The following is a 13995-nucleotide window of genomic DNA, read 5'->3' as shown; positions in this document are numbered from 1 at the left end:
AGACTAAAGGAAAAATCTTAACTCATAGGTATACTATGCTCATATTCTTTTACAAAAATGTGATAAATACAACATATTGATTTAGAGCAATTTACCTAAAAAACTAATGTATCTTAAAATATTGTCATTTTGTTTGTATTGTGTTGCTTATTGTTGGTCACAAATAATTTTTAAGAATACAGGTTATTCTATTTGTGCTACGTAAGCTATTTCTGATGATAACATTATAATTGACACCCATTAAGATAAAGTATATAACTCCATAAGCTTTATATTTTACTTTACAACTTTTAAAAAATGTACATCATCGAAAGTGTTTAAATAACTTCAGTTATGATAGATCTGTATTAGATAAAAAAGCAAAGCAGAGAAAAAAAAAGACAAAACAGAAATCATCCAATAAATGCAAAATAAACCAAAAATCAAGCCAGTTGTCATCTAACCAATTCTGACTCATGTCAACCCCAGGTGTGTCCGAGTAGAACTGTGCTCCACAGACTTTTCAGTAGCTGATTTTTTTAAAAGCAGATCACCAAGCATTTCTTCCGAGGTGCCTCTGAACTGGCTCGAACCGCCAGGTGAGCAGTAGGGCACATTAATTGTAAATGCAACATACGTATTTGGTTTTGAAAAGATTTTATAACTGAGTTTGTTCCTTATTATCAATGTCTTTAAATTAGAAAACAGTATATATCAGTAGCTGGAAATCATTCCATTCTTAATATTGCTTTAGTTTGTGGTTAATTAATAAAAAATAAATCAAGAACAAGTAAATATTTTTCCCATGCATTATCATAAGTCCCAGAGCACACTACAAAGAGTGTTATCACTCAAGATTTTGTTTTGTTTTAAATTTGGAAGTTTCTTAGTGCTTCGATAAATAAAACGAAATCAGACATTACTATAAATTAATGCTAATAATACCTTTGATGAAAATTCTTCATAATTTACAAAAGCTGTTCTTTCAGAACAGTTAATATTATCACTTCTAATAATTATGCTTACATAGCATGCAGAAAAATATAATCAATGTTTATGGATGGAGGCATTGTGTATTTTAAATTTGAGGGAAGCCACTTTAATGCTCTACTCTTTATTTTTGCTTGTTTGGTGTCCAATTTTGTTCATATTTCTTTTTTGAAGTTTATATGTCTGGTGCTTCTGGATTCCCTGAGAAATTTGTCAGAGCCTGCATGAGACAATAGCCTTAGATGAAAGGAAAAAATAATAATTTAAAAAAGTTTCTAGCATGAAAATTTGAACAGTGTATTCCTCAGGTTTAGGGAGTCCAAATGACAGAATGAATACAGCTTTTATTTTACTTGCCAGGTTTTCTTATTTGTGTAAAATTTAATATATGTTATTTTGCCCAATCTTTCAAAAACAGATCAGAGACTGGCTCTCTCAAAGAACATGAACGTTTTGATCTGTTGACAAAACCATGATTATAAAAATCAAGATGAGACGTGTTTCTTTGCTTAAAAGTCTATAAATATTTATGAGCTATTGGGCACATGCACTATTCAACAAGAATGTGTCCATATGTGAATAAACTGATCAAATGTTTGTTTCTTAGTACTCAAAACATGAATAACCTTGCACGATGAAGAATTTTATATATATAATACAATGTAAGTTATAAAAGCCAATGTAGGGTGAATTCTATCATTTATTACAATTAAACTTTAAATTTGAATAAAAAGAAAGGTCACTAAGTTCAGATAAAACGTTTTATACTTTTGTGTATTTTAACAAATTAATTTTACTTGGAGTATACTACAAAGTTAACTTTCTCATGTCTGAAAGAAGAAATAAGCAGCGAGAAGAAAATTGTTTCCTTGCAATAAAAATAACTGTCATACCCACATAAATGCTCATCTCTCCTGGTCATTAATTTCTTCATTATTTGTGGTGTAACACGCAGTGTTTAAGATATAAGCGACTCAAATAAAATTGTAACATTGTGGTACTTAATATAATTCCCATACTAGGTCCTCTTTCTCAGATGTTCTAGTGTTAAGTAAATCTTTGTTGCCAAGGCACGATTCCAATGTGTTTACAGGGAATACACTAGAAAGTCTTACCTCTCATACACATACACAAAATTCTGTCTATATATGAATATAGTATAATAAATATATCATAAAAAAACATTGCCGTCGATTGGATTCAGACTCACAGCAGCCCTGTAGCACACAGTAGAACCCCATGCCATAGAGTTGATTCTGACTCATAGCATCCCTAAAGGGCAGAGTAGAACTGCCCCATATGGTTTCCAAGGAGTGTCTGGTGGATTTGAAATGCAGACCTTTTGGTTAGCAGTTGAGCTCTTAACCACTATGCCACCAGGGTTTCCTAATATATCATAGTATGTCACAATATATCACAATGTATCATAATTATATCATAACATATTACATATACTACAATATACTATACTGTAATGTAATGTGATATGATATGATATATGATATGATATATATCACATAACATAACATAATGATATAAACCCTTAAATACAAACATGAAATTTCATCATACGTATTTAATAATGTCTGAAAAGAATGTTTTCCTAAATAGAATATATTTATATCCTGTTCACAAAGAGTTTAGGTTCACTTTAATTGCAGTGAAAATTCTGGAATCCCGATGTTGGTAGAAATCCTGGAATTCAGGTGTTGGCAGATCATCACATAAATGTATGTGTGCTATTTTTAAAACCTATGACTAACCTCTATATTTATCATTGCACACAATGGTATAACACCATCTCTCCTTCTCACTGGTTAATTATACCTAAAAAACAACATACTGCATTGAGCAAAACTGCTGCAGAAGAGCTCTTTAAAATTCTAAAAATCACAGGTTTCACTTCGATTATTAAGGTGGTCTTAACCCAAACCATGGTCATTTCAATACCCACATATGTGCAAAAGTTGGACAATGAAAAAAGAAGACAGAAGAAGATTGATGTATTTGAATTATGATGCTGACAAAAAATAATTGAACATACCATCAACTGCCAGAAGAACAAACAAATCAGTCTTAGAAGAAATACAGCCAGAATGTTCCTTAGAAGCAAGGATGATGAGACTTAGGCTTTCTTACTTTGGATACATCAACAGGATAAACCAAACACTAGAAAGGACATCAGGGTTGGTAAAGTGGGCATTCAGCGAAGGCAAGGGAAGCCCTTGGTGAGATGGATTGACACAATGGCTGAAACAATTGACTCAAACATAGCAATAATCATGAAGATGGTACAGGACCAGACAACATTTCATTGTGTTCTAAATAATGTTGCCATGAGCTGGGGCAAACTTCATGGTAACTAAGAACAGCAACAACATTTAGGTATAATTTAGTTCACAAATGACATCACATGGGTCATTTGGCAGCTATCACTCACTGACATTGTACAGTATCCTAGGTTATTTGTTTATTTTCTGTGTCTCAAACTAGAATATACACCTCATAGATGCAGTGATTTTTTTTTTTTTTTTTAATCTGTCCATTGCTGTATCCACAATGAATAAAACATTGCCAGGCACATAGCAGGTTCTTAACATATATTAGCCAGATAAATGAACACATGAATTAATGAAGTAATGCTTAACACAGAGCTCTACTACTCTCACTGTAATTTTTTGCAACCCTTTATCCCATCCTATATTATTTTAGGTAATGCATTTATATTGATTCCAGATAGATATGATGTGTAATGTTTGCTGGTACTAATAGCAGCAGCAACAGTAGAGTGTTAATAAAAGTAGAAATTTTAGAAGTTTTGTTGAGGGAGGGTTGAGAAAAGTAAATGCTTACATTTTCTAAAAGTTGTTGTTAGTGTTTCATATAAATGGTCGCTTGTTACATTTAAATAACGATAAGTAAACTTATTTCTCAGTTCTCTAGGAGCCATGATGCTACCAAATTTTAAGTTTTTAAGCATTTTTTTGTGCTGGGAATTTTCTAAACAGAATAATTAAAAGTATTTTTTTTAGCATCATTACAACTTTACTAAGATGAACCTACAATAGAGCAAACATAAGGGCAGTATGGAGAACAGGAAAATAGAATTCATACAATATCAGAAATGCCAAATTTCTAAACTTGATAATATTCTAATAGAGATATTTGCAAAAATTTCCAAAGGATTCTACATTTGAAACCACATCAGTGCAGAAACAAAAGATAGAGTTCACAGCTCCTAGTTTCTAAGTTGCATCTGTCAGTTTGTCATATTGTGGTGGCATACATGTTGCTGTGATACTGGAATCTTTGCCACTGGTATTTCAATAATAGCAGGGTCACTCTTGATGAACAGGTTTCAGCAGAGCTTCTAGACTAAGACAGACTAGGAAGAAGGACCTGGCAGTCTACTTCTGAAAAAATTGTCCAGTAAAAACGTTATGAATAGCAGTGGAACATTGTCTGATATAGTGCCAGAAAACGAGCCCCTCAGGTTGAAAAGCACTCAAAATGTGACTGGGGAAGAGCTGCCTCCTCAAAGTAAAGTTGACCTTAATGACTGAGGTAGACTCAAGCTTTCGAGAACTTGATTTGCTGATGTGGCAAGACTCAAAATGAGAAGAAACAGCTGCAAACACCCATTAATAATTGGAAGGTGGAATGTAGGAAGAATGAATCTAGAAATATTGGAAGTCATCAAAAATTAAATGGAAGGCATAAGTGTTGATATCCTAGGCATTACTGAGCTGAAATGGACTGGTATTAGCCATTTTGAATCAGAAAATCATATGGTCTACTATGCTGAGAATGACAAATTGAAGAGGAGTGGCATCACTTTCATAGTCAAAAAGAACATTTCAAGATCTATCCTGAAGTACAATGCTGTCAGTGATAGGATAATATCCATAAACCGAAAAGGGAGACCAGTTAGACTATTATTCAAATTTACACACCAACCACTAAAGCCAAAGATGAGGAAATTGAAGATTTGCACCAGCTTCTGCAGTCTGATATTGGTCAAACATGCCATCAAGATGCATTGATAATTTCTGGAGATTGAAATGTGAAAGTTGGAAACAAAGAAGAAAGATCTATAGTTATAAAATATGGCCTTGATGATAGAAATGATGTCAGAGATCTCATGATAGAATTCTGCGAGACCAAAGACTTGTTCACTGCAAATACCTTTTTTTAACAACATAAATGGTGACTATATACATGGACCTTACCAGATGGAAAGCACAGGAATCAAGTCAACTACATCTGTGGAAAGAGATGACAGAAAAGTTCAATATCATCAGTCAGAACAAGGCCAGAGGCCAACTGCAGAAAAGACCTGCAATTGCTGATATGCAAGTTCAAGTTGAAGCTGAAGAAAACCGAAACAAGACTATGACTGCAGAAAAGACCTGCAATTGCTCATATACAAGTTCAAGCTGAAGCTGAAGAAAACTTAAACAAGACTATGAGAGCCACCTCAATTTGGAGACCATCTCAAGAATAGATTTGACACATTGAACACTAGTGACCGAAGACCAGAAGAGTTGTGGGAATACATCGAGGACAACATATATCAAGAAAACAAAAGGTCATTCAAAACACTGGAAAGAAGGAAAAGACCAAGACGGAAGTCAGAAGAGACTCTGAAACTTGCTCTTCAAATTAGAGAAGCTGAACCTAACAGAAGAAATGATGAAGTAAAACAGCTGAACAGAAGATTTCAAAGGACAGCTCAAGAAGACAAAGTGAAATATTATGATGAACTGTGCAAAGACCTGGAGTTAGAAAACCAAAAGGGAAGAATATGCTTGGCATTTCTCAATCTGAAAGAACTGAAGGAAAAATTCAAGGCTTGATTTGCAATTTTGAAGGATATTATGGGCAAAATATTGGATGGTGCAGGAAGCGTCAAAAGAAGTGGAAGGAATACACAGAGCCATTGTACCAAAAAGAATTGGTCTATGTTCAACTATTTCAGGAGGTAGCATATGATCAAGAACTGATGGTACTGAAGGAAAAAGTCCAAGATGCACTGAAGACATTGACAAAAAACAAACCAAACCAAAAGCCACTGTCATTGAGTCAACTCCGACTCACAGCAACCATATAGGACAGAGTAGATCTGCCCCATAGAATTTCCAGGGAGCTCCTGGTGGATTCAAACTGCCGATCTTTTGGTTAGCAGCCATAGTACTTAATCACTACACCACCAGGGTTTCCAGTGAAAAACAGGGCTCCAGGAAATGATGGAATACCAATTGAGATGATCCGATAAATGGATGCAGTGCTGGAAGTACTCACTCAACTATTCCAAGAAACTTGGCAAAGAGCTAACTGATCAACCTACTGGAAGAGATTCATGTATGTGCACATTCCAAAGAAAGGTGATCCAACAAAATGTGGAATTTTAGAAAAATATCATTGATATCACACTCAAGTAAAATTCTGGTGAAGATCATTCAAAAGTAGTTGCAGCAGCACATAGACAGGGAACTCGCAGAAATTCAAGCCAGATTCAGAAGAAGACATGAAACAAGGTATATCGTTGTTGATGTCAGACGGATATTGGCTGAAAGCAGAGAACTTCCAGAAAGATGTTGGCCTGTGTTTTATTGACTATGCAAAGGCATTCAACTGTGTGAATCATAAAAATTATAGATAACATTATGAAGAATAGGAATTCCACAACACCAAATTGTGCTCATGAGAAACCTGTACATAGACCAAGAGACAGTATTTCAAACAGAGCAAGGGAATATTGCATGGTTTAAAATCAAGAAACGTGCGTGCCAGGGTTGCATCATTTCACCATACTTATTCAATCTGTACGATGAGCAAATAATCCAAGAAGTTGGACTACATGAAGAAGAAGGTAGCATCAGGATTGGCAAAAGACTCATTAACAACCTACAATATGCAGATAACACAACCTTGCTTGCTGAAAGTGAAGAGGACTTAAGCACTTATGGATGACTATCAAAGATTAAAGCCTTCAGTATAGATTACATCTCAACATAAAGAGAACAAAGATTCTCCCAACTGGGTCAATAAGTAGCATCATGGTAAATGGAGAAAAAATTGAAGTTATCAAGGATTTCATTTTACTTCAATCCACAATCAACGCCCATGAAAGCAGCAGTCAGGAAATCAAACAACATACTGCATTGGGCAAATGTGCTGCAAAAGACCTCTTTAAAGTGTTAAAAAGCAAAGATATCATTTTGAGGACTAAGATGTGCCTGACCCAAGCCATGATATTTTCAATCATCTCATATGCATGCAAAAGCTGGACAATGAATAAGGAAGAGCAAAGAAAAATTGATGCCTTTGAATTATCATGTTGGTAAAGAATACTGAATTTATCATGGACTGCCAGAAGAACAAACAAGTCTGTCTTGGGATGAATACAGCCAGAATGCTCTTTGGAAGCAAGGATGATGAGACTTCCTCTCAAGTACTTTAAACATATTATCAGGAGGTACCAGTCCCTGAGGGACACCATTCTTGGTAAAGTAGAAAAAAAAAAAAAGTGAAAAAGGGGAAGACCCTCAGCAAGATGGATTGACACAGTAGGTGCAACAATGGGCTCAAAGACAACAATGATTATGAGGGTGGTGTAGCACTGGGGAGTGTTTTGTTCTGTTATACATAGAGTAGCTATAAGTCACAACCTACTGGATGGCACCTAAAAAAACAATAATTTCTAAGAACAGTGCTCTTAACTAAAGTGCGTTTCCTAACAGTTCTGTTTATTAAGTAGTTAGATTCAAACAGTTTAATAATATTTATGCCTGTGTTAGTTATCTAGAACTGCTATGACAGAACTACCACAAGTGGGTGGCTTTAACAGAAATTAATTCTCTGTTTAGAAGGATAGAAGTTAAAATTCAGAGCACCAGTTCCAGGAGAAGTCTTTCTCTTTCTGTCTGTTCTGGGGAAAGGTCCTTGTCGTCAATATTCCCTTAGGCCTAGGAATTTCTCGGGGCAGGGAGGGGCCCCAGGTCCAAAAGGATGCACCCCACCCCAGGTCTTCTTTCTTGGTGATATGAGTTCCGTCTCCTCTCTGCTCTCTTTTATATCTGAAGAAAGACTGACTCAAGACACAATCTAATCTGTAGATTATGTCTTGCCTCATTAACATAACCATTTGTAACCCTGCCTCATTAACATCATAGAAGCTAGGATTTCCAGTACATAGGAAATATATCAGATCACAAATTGAAAGACAATCACACAATACTGGTTATTATGGCCTTGCCAAGCTGACACACATTTTTGGGGGAACACAATTCAATCTATAACAATGTCCTACCAATTTACTATGCATTTGAATACATGATACGTATAAATCAAAAGAAAAGGAATTCTTAAATAATCAAAATTACTTACTAGTGGAATGTGTATACCTGTTGGGGACAGCATAATTTCCTAAACCTTGGAATCTTGCTGGACACTGCCACCGTCCTTTACTCTTCCCCAGCGACTTTTTGCACTGTGATTTCACTTTACTACCCAAATATTTTTTTTTTTTTTTTGTTTACCCAAATATTACAGCAGCTTCCAAAAACCCAGCTCTGTGAAGCTGTGATAAAATGGGCAGTGTTGTGGCTCGATCTAATGCTGGAATGCTAAACTATCTTGAACTAATAGTCTGAATCCTGTCTGATCAATGTCTAGTGTTATAGTGTTCCCATTAGAGTTTTAAAATATCGTGAGCACTCCTATGATTTTTCTGTGGCTCTCTAAATACAATTGGAATCCACAAGACTGAAAAATAAACATTGCATAAAAGTAGGTCACTATAGTGGAGGAATTTTAACTCAGGCTTTAAGGAGAAGATCAAAGTATGAGAAATGGCATTTTAGGGAGAGAACCTGAGAGGAGTAAAGACAGTAAGGAAAGTAAGGAAGTTTTTAAGAGTGAATTATAAGTAGTCTTATGTGACCAGAGTAGAAGACTTCTAGCCAACTCCGGTACACTTAATCCATTCAGTGTTTTGTTTAAATATTTCAGTTAATTGCTAATATTTATGAACCATTAGATTTCACATTTATACATATTTCTGATTTCTCCTGAAAACTGAAATCTGGAAATTCTTGTCCCCCTGTAACAATTATCTATGGTATTGAATGGTAGCTCCCTGATACAGCCTATTTCACTTCATGGGGTCACCTGTAGGTTCTTATGTGACCATCCTTAGACAGTAGCATATATTAAGTGTGGTTGCTGTTAGTTACAGTCAAGTCCATTCCGACTTGAGGCAACTAACAAAGTGTGCAGAGTGGAACTGCTCCATAAGAGGTTTAAGGCTGTGACCTTTCAGAGGCAGATTGCCAGGCATACTTTTGAGGTGTCCCTGGGTGGGTTCGAACCACCAACCTTTAGCTTAGTGGAGCAAAAAACTTCTTTATCGTAATAGAACATTATAGAATTGTTAAAAAATAATCAGTCTTACTCAGGGCTGTAATCAGGAGGAATTTGAGACCACGTATATGAACCCATCAAGCTACAGACAGTAATGGCCATGCCAAAAATCCCCTTGAAATACTGTAATTTAATACTAAATTGATTTTGTAATGAGATTCTAAAAGGATAAAAAGACAGAGGTGAATGTTTCCACAAAACCCAATAGGTTGGTTTTTTGCAGTCTATGGCTTGTTTCTGAAGCATCAAATACAGAGAATAGGGCAATACATTATTATGAGATATGGTTAAAAAAGGAACTGGGTTGTATCATCTTTTTGAGGCAATAACATTACTCTGAAGGAAGGTATGCTTGTGTTTGTTGCATAAGTATGATATTTTTAATTAATGAGTGGAGACTAGACACCTAAATTGCTGAGAGAAGTCAGAGTAATGAATTTGGTAATCTAAGCTTGGGGAGTTCGGTCACACTTTTGAATAGATCACACGAGCATTGGAAATAAGCTGAGAACTACAATGAGTCCTCAGACAGAACGCAATCAATATCAAGAGACCAAACAGTGGAAGAAACCAATCACAAGCCTCCTGATATATGATATTCAGGATTGACTGTTCATTAGACAGTTTTACGTATGTGATATTTAGATTATCACGCAGCACTTCACCTAACTTGAATTGTTGCAAAGTAATTGAACACAAAGAAGAAGAAATACATGCTGGTCAGGTATTGATATTCAGGAGATGAAAATATAGAAACTTCATGAAGATTATTTGAAGAGTTTAAAATCTTAGGGAAGGAATTGTATTTTTCTTCTCTAGGTTATGGGAAGTAATTTTGAGGTATGCAAACATCATAGTTATGGTGATCACATTCGTCAAAACTTGCCAGAGCCTGACATTTCACTGATGCCCTCTGTAATCTATCTCTCACTATGTATAACAATTTGGTTTTGCAAACAGTCTTTAAGGCATTGGCAGGAAGAGACTGATACACATGATGGCAAACATATTCCCAGTGGTCATCTGAGAAGGAAGGTCAAACAGTAGGTTTTGAAAAATAAGTCCTAATTCATATTTCAATAATGATCACTGGCAATACTATACTTGATTTTTAAAATATGTCCAAAGTTCATGATTTCCCAATGGTATAGCAGTGTTTTTCACAATTAAAATGGATTGTTTTGTATTTATTGTCTACAATAAATCTATTAAAAACCAAAGCCGAAAGTGTTCTAATTTTAGACACATGTTGATAAAGGAGAATTTTAAGTGTTTTTGATTTGCTTTATACTTAACCTTGATAGTATAATGCACAAGGGAAACAGACAGAATGATAAGCCAAATCTTGCAGGAGAGAATGAATGAATGAGACCTTATCTTGAGACCACTTATAGCCCTGTGAGGGTGAAAAATGTTTGTGCCCATTTAATTATTGATTTCCTTTGGTCAAATTTAGTCTTCGCTTCCACAGATTATTGTCAAATTATCTGTGTTTATAGGACTCATCAGTAACCCATTCAGATGAACTCAAAACCCAAAGGATGTTCTAATTTCATAATCATTCTTATTCATTTTACAAACTGCCTGGACTCATGTAGAAAGTCATAATAAATGAATGAAAAATGAAAATCAGGCAAGAGTAAACAATGGAAAAAATTAAAAACACTGGGTTTAGACAAGAGATGATTGACTCCTTGAGGGAGTTTATATTTTTAGAAAATTGAAAATGATATATGAACTTAAGAAACATCAAAGTGCTGGTGTTTAAAAATCAACTGTATTCTAACACAATGACATTAATAAAATTTTATTTGAAAACAGAAGTATTGAATTCCTTAATTACTAGGAAGGTATATCAATTCAGTGGTCTTTTTTTGTTTGTTTTAATTTACTACCTACTGCATGTACCCTAAAATGTACTTGTTGTTGTTATTTTATTGCCAATGAGTTGATTTCAACTCATGGTGATTCCAAGTGTGTAAAGTAGAACTATTCCATAGGATTTGTAAGGCTCTGAACTTTCAGAAACAGATTGCTGAGACACTCTTCTGAGGCACCTTTGGGCGGGCTTGAACTTCCAGCCTTTTGGTTAGTAGTCCTGTGCTTGCCCATTTGCACCACCCAAGGGACTCCTAAAAGGTACTTAGGAGTACCTCATGTTTAAGAAGTATCAGGTTAACTTAATGATTCTAAACAAAAATAAAAGTATTTTTATAAACAGCTATATTCAAACAATGGCTTATACATTGGTAGCAAGAAAATGTGTATCTATCAATATCTGTCTATTCATCTACCTGTCTGATTAAATCTATGTTTGTAAAATACATACAAAAAGAAAGTGCCTGAATAAAAAAATATATTTTCATTATGTGAGTGTGACTTGGGACTAGATTTTCCTCTTCTTTTCTCTACACAGGCAAGCATCTTTAAATAATGTTTGCTAAAATTTATAATTTTGGAATGCTGAATACTTCAGAATCACCTGTGGAGCCTTTGAAAAAGAAGACAGCTTCCCATTCCTATTTCTAGGCCCTATCTCAGAACTTGTGGGCCACAGAGTCAGGTGTCTGATTTTTGAAAGACTCCTAGATATTAACTGATTCTGAAGTATAACTAGGTCAAAAATCACTGACTTAAGACCATTACATATATTCTTTATACTTATAAAGCTAGAACTCCTCTAGGATAATCTCAGAAAATTATATACACAGAAACACACACGCACATACATGCACAGATACAAATACAACATAAAAAATAATTGAAATTAATTTAAATCATTATTGAAGTACTATTTCTAAAAGACACAAAGGAGAATTGCATGAAAGCACACATTCAAACATATACTTCCATCCCTCTCTCTTATTTTACACATCTCTCTCAGCAGGTCATCTGCTTTCCAATTCCACGTATTCTCTCTCTGTCACGCAGAGAATACCCTCAAATTCTTTTCATTCTCATCCAAATTAGTTCTTATATTTATCCACCCTCTTTTATCTTCCAGATATCTTCACTTTTCAAAAAAGTCTGTCTGACCATTCTGAGAAAAACCAATCTAACCAGTTTAGACTTCTCTTAATTGTTCTCCAGATTTCATAATTATGGTATTCTGGAAACCAAGCTCACTAAAATGAATTTCTCTTAGCAACTTTGGGATAAAATACTCATGCATTAATTTTTGCATTCTGCATCACACTTTTTTTCCCAAAGATAGTGAAAATCTAATTTAACATATTGTTGTTTTTAGGTGCTTGTCATGGACTAAATTGTGTCCCCCCCAAAATATCTGTCAACTAGGCTGGGCCATGAGTCCCAGTATTGAGTGATTGTCCACAATTTTATGTGATTTCCCTATGTGTTATAAATCCTATCAAACTGGTAGCATAGTGGTTAAGTGCTACAGCTGCTAACCAAAGGGTCAGCAGTTTGAATACACCAGGTGCTCCTTGGAAACTCTATGGGGCAATTCTACTCTGTCCTATAGGGTTGCTATGAGTTGGAATCAACTTGACAGCAACGAGTTTATGACGTAATAAGATGATTAGTGGCAGTTATATTGATGAGGTGTACAAGATTAGGTAGTATCTTAAGCCAGTCTCTTTTGAGATATAAAAGAGGCAAGCAGAGAGACAGGGGGACCTCATACCACTAAGAAAGCAGTGCCAGGAGCAGAGCGCATCCTTTGGACCTGAGGTTCCTGCTCTGAGATGCTCCCAGACCAAGGGAAGACTAAGGACAAGGACCTTCTTCCAGAGCCAACAGAGAGAAAGCCTTCTCCTGGAACTGGCACCCTGAATTTGGACTTCTAGCCTACTGGACTGTGAGAGAATAAACTTCTCTTTGTTAAAGCCATCCACTTGCGGTATTTCTGTTGTAGCAGCACTAGATGACTAAAAGATAGTTTTATAGAGTTGGTTCAAACTCATAGCAACACTAGGTACAGCAGAACTGAACAATGCCCTGTTCTATGCCATCCTCGCAATCAGTGCTACGTTTGAGCTCATTGTTGCACTTGCTATGTCAATCCATCTAGTTGAGTGTCTTCCTCTTTTTCACTGACCCTCTACTTTACCAAGTATGATGTCCTTCTCCAGGGACTGATCTCTTCTAATAACAGGTCCAAAGTACCTAAGTTTCACCATCCTCCCTTCTTCTTTGAAAAAATAAGCAATTCTATGAGTCATTGATTCTATGATAATTTTTCCAGTGTCCCGCTGTAAAATCATTCAGATAGTCATTCAATAAATTCTTCTTCTGGTCCATGTCCACAGATGTTAATGAAGATTTTCAGGAAAGAGGTAAATTCAAGGAAGAATGACACACACTTTCTGATTTGAAAATAATTTTATCATCAAGTTAAAACCCTAGGGTGAAACTTTGTTCTTTTTTTCAGTTTGCAGATAAGAGGTGCGTGTCAAGTATAGTGTCTCAGGCCTTCATATGCACTTTAAAGTCATAAGATGATATTGGACTTTAGGTGCTGATAATGAAATCACTAGCTTGGTTTTGTTTTGTCATGAGGTAGAATAAGAAGCAGGGTTACTTTTCGAAAATACTCAACAAGTTGATGTAAGAAGCTGATACAAATCAAAGGCTCATTAC

The sequence above is a fragment of the Loxodonta africana genome, chromosome 25 (genome assembly GCF_030014295.1).
Source record: "Loxodonta africana isolate mLoxAfr1 chromosome 25, mLoxAfr1.hap2, whole genome shotgun sequence".
NCBI classification, from domain to species: Eukaryota; Metazoa; Chordata; class Mammalia; order Proboscidea; family Elephantidae; genus Loxodonta; species Loxodonta africana.
This window is presented reverse-complemented; position numbering follows the sequence as displayed.